Source organism: Coregonus lavaretus (genome assembly GCF_964263955.1).
Source record: "Coregonus lavaretus genome assembly, chromosome: 3".
Lineage (NCBI taxonomy): Eukaryota > Metazoa > Chordata > Actinopteri > Salmoniformes > Salmonidae > Coregonus > Coregonus lavaretus.
Window position 1 is genome coordinate 56,075,230 of NC_139990.1, and position 4,160 is coordinate 56,079,389.

At 43.1% G+C, this 4,160-nt stretch overlaps 1 long non-coding RNA gene across 1 annotated transcript; it reads left to right on the top strand.

The window, feature by feature from the left end:
• Window positions 1-1,489: 1,489 nt before the first annotated feature.
• On the top strand, window positions 1,490-4,160 carry LOC311116469. Its single transcript, XR_014611425.1, has 3 exons — window positions 1,490-1,781; window positions 1,873-3,947; window positions 4,080-4,160. It is a non-coding gene; the product is annotated as an uncharacterized lncRNA (long non-coding RNA).

Below are 4,160 nucleotides of genomic sequence, written 5' to 3' on the forward strand. Positions count from 1 at the left end.
CAATCCTCCGTTTATCTATTCAATTGTCAATGGTAAATGCTGTTTAGTTCAAAATGTTGACTGTGGGTGGGCAATATGGTCACTTATACCATAAAACTACATGCAATTAGAACCAATTTAGGACAGTTTGACTCATGTTCAGCAATACATTTGCAGTCTTCCTAGTTGAGAGTTATTGAATATGAATATAACAGGTGAAGGTCAAGTGTTGTATTCACACAAGTTACTGAGTAAAATAGAGAGCACCGTTTTACTGGCATCTGGTGGATAGATAAGTGAGTTACATACTCAGAAAGTTTACATTGTAACAACATAGTAGGCTATGCAAAATACGTTTTCATATATCATTGCAAATACAATTAAGCGAATCATTAATTAATCAACTACGCCCAGTATCCTATATGCAACGAACCTCCCCGTGTGTGCCAAGTGCGTAATTGTTGCGCCAAAACCAGGTGAGCGCAATTATCAAGCGCCTACAAGATGAATCTTTGAACGGTCACTCTAATTTGCAACCGTTTGCTTACAACAGTGTGTCCGGGAGGCGCTCTGGACTACAGAGTTTTATGATTTTTTTCTGTGGCTTCGGTCACGTTGAACATGGAACAAGTTGCGTGGATGTTTTTGTCTGTTTGCATTTCTGCCTTTCCATTCACACAAGTGTCAGCGGAAGCTGATTTTAATGTAGACAGATGGGGTGGTCAAGTGCATCAAGACTACCAATTTGCGGAGCGGCACCTCCCGGGCAATGTACCAGTGCGTGAGGTGATCAGGCCTCGGATAGGGGAAGAGATGCCATCGGTGCCCCGCGGTCAGAACCACCATACTACTTACTTCCCATGTTCCAGCACTCGGCGGTTTCCGTCGTCGATAAGGACTTGTTCAGACCAGAAAATACGTTTCCCCAGTATCTTGACCAACCTCTTACTCCCGCCACAAAATAGTCCAGAGCTGAACCACGTCTCTCCCGTGAGTAATCCACGTGGAGTGGAGGTGTTGTACCGGTACAACCAGATCTCCGTTCGCGTCAACAGAGGTCAGCTCCGGTTTAGGTGTCTGGCCTCAATGCTCTTCCTGGGCACTTGCCCCGTCACCCGGGTCACCACACTTTTCTTTTACTTCCTTTATAACCTGAATGACTGTGGCAGTACTCAAACGGTAAAATGTGTTGGGATACATTTTGACCACACTATCCATTAGGCGCACACTTAAACTGACGCTAAAATATGTACTTTTTATGCTGTTAATTACTTCCAGACCATGAATGGCCAGCTGGTGTACTCCAGCTCACTTCGCTTTTCTCCAGAACCACAAGGGCCAGTGATAAGAGCCATACCTCTCAACCTCCCCATTCAGTGCATTTATAACCGGTATAGTGCCCAGAAGAATAGCCGTTTACCATCCATGTCCTTACCAGATTCCACTACTCTTACAAAGTTGGCTATGTACCCGAGGTGCATGACCGCTCTCTCTTGAAGAGTATGAATGGCAAACACATCTTTAGGCTCACTGCATGCAATGGTAAGTAAACATGTCCCATTACAAGAGTTGCCAAGTTGATTTAAGGTGCAGAGAAAGAGGGGCCAATCTTTCTCTCCAAATCTAGCGCAATGGGAACACTTGTCGTCAGAAGAGAGCTACATGCTTGGGGAGCCAATGTACTTCAAAGCCTACGCTACTTTTGTCCCCAAAGATGAGAATGTGTTTGTTGATTCCTGCTTTGTTACGCCATTCAAGGACCCAAATACCACACCCCGCCTCGAGGTCATTCACAACTTTGGGTAATCAAACACTTAAGTTCTCACACACTGATGAAGCTATAGCGTTTGTGTCTATTCTAGTGATGGGTATATCCGCATGTATGTGTTTTAGATGTATGGTGGACAGCAAGCGGAAAGGCAGTCAATCCCAGTTCTTCTCCAGAGAGTCAAATGTCCTGCGTTTCACTGTGGATGCTTTCCTGTTCCCCCAAATCACTGCCAAGGTTAGGCTATATCCTTTTATGGCACACAAATGTTACACTAGTGAATAGTGACCTATATAATCTCATACTCTGTTCCACAGCGTCTCTACCTGCATTGTACTATGACTGTCAGGAAATCCACTTCGAAGCGGAGCGCCAAATCCTGCACGTACAAATAGAGCAGTGGGAATGTAAACTGTCTTTTGGAGTCTCAACAGCAACCTCGCCCAATCTGATCTATTTCTATATCCAGTGGTGGGGAAAGTACCCAATTGTCTTACTTGATTAAAAGTAAAGATGCCTTAATAATACTCAAGTAAAAGTGAAAGTCACCCAGTAAAATACTACTTGAGTAAAAGTATTTGGTTTTAGATATAGTATAAGTATCAAAAGTAAATGCTATAAATCTTTTAAAAATCCTTGAATTATGCAAACCGGACAACACGAGTTTTTATTTATTTATGGATAGCCAACATTCAGCCATAATTTACAAACAAAGCATTTGTGTTTAGTGAGTCTGCAAGATCAGAGGCAGTAGTGATGACCGCGAGTTCTCTTGATAAGCGTGAAATTGACAATTTTCCTGTCCTGCTAAGCATTCGAAATGTAACAAGTACTTTGGTGTGTTAGGGAACATGCATGGGAGTAAAAAGTACATTTTCTACAGGATTAACTGTAGTAAAAGTTGTCAATATAAATGGTAAAGTACAGATATCCCCAAAAAGTTGTACTTCAAAGTATTTTTACTTTACACCACTGTCTATCACAATCATGGTCTCAAGAATTACATCACAAGTTACATAGACGATGGTCATGATTAGTGTGTGTTGGACACTGATAATAATGAAATCATTAAGTCATTCAGTTATGTCATGCTACAGTATTTTTTGCACTGGTTAACCAGGGGTTTATTCACTAGAAACCAAATCGAAGCAAACCAAGCGGGGAGTGACCTACCTGAATTTGTCCAATAGAAACTCGTTTTTGTTGCAAAACGTTTTCTGTTAGGATTAAACAATCTCTGTTGCAAAACGTTTCAGACTAATGATTACACCCCTGGTTGTCATGGTTATGTGTCCTGTTAGGTGGGAGGAGCTGTATGTGCTCCTGCTGTGATTCTGTCTGTGAGGTGTCAAGAGATTTGTAAGTATACAACATAGTTAAAGCTGGACCACCTTTTTTCCCTCATCTTAGATTCATTCTTTGATACAATGTATGCTGATCTGTAACCTGTGGTTTTGCCTGATGTTTGTAACCAGGGCCAGCCTTGATGTCTCCTTCAGTGAAAAGCCTGATCACCCCAGTGAACCCTGGAGAGTGTTGGAGGGCAGGGAGAAGAGTTTGCCCATTCAGGCTGAGGAGAGACAGCCAGACAGTGAGGAAAGGGTGGAGGAGACCTTGGCAGTCACTTATAGAGTGGAGGAGAAGGTGAAGTTTAAAAGCTTGCCAGTCACTCCTTGGGGGGAGGAGGAGAAAAACATGTCAGTCGCTGTTATGAATAAGGTAGAGGTGGTGGAAGAGGGGGCGCAGGAAGGGACAGTTATAGGAGTGAGAGGGGGTGTTAGCCAGAAAAGAAGTGGAGGAGGTGATTGAGGACAAACGGGCTGAGAAGGTGATTGATGTGGAGGCTGTAGAGAATGGCACAGACCAAGTGACAGAAAGTGTAACTTTGGAACATGTACCTGAGGAGGTCAAGATTGGCAATATTTCTGAGGGAAATACTGTGATGGTTAAAGAGGTAGATCAGTGGAACATGTTGAGTGTCGTCACCACGAATGCTGAGGTGTCAAAGAAAGTTAAGGAGCAGGTTGCTGGGGGAGAAGGGTCGAAGGTTAAGATAGTGGGGGTTGGACAGATGCCTTTGGAGGACGAAGCGGCAGTGTTTCTGCAGGGGTACGTGGAGCCTGCCGAGTGGAGAGAAGAATACCAAGGACCAGCCCTAGAGGAGGAGGAGCTGGGGAGGTTTTGGAAACCATCCACAAAGGTTAGTTTTCATCTAGTCTAGTGAATGTTTCAATGCCGCCTACTTGAGTTTTAATGTCAGTTTCAGTTTCAATCATTTCAAGTGTTCATTTCATACCAGCTGTTTTAAAATGGACCTTTTTCTTATTTTCAGGACAAGCTTGTTGTGCTGGAAACTTCTGTCCCTATTGGAACATTGACATAAATGAACTTAAATGAAATATTTCATGAGAAG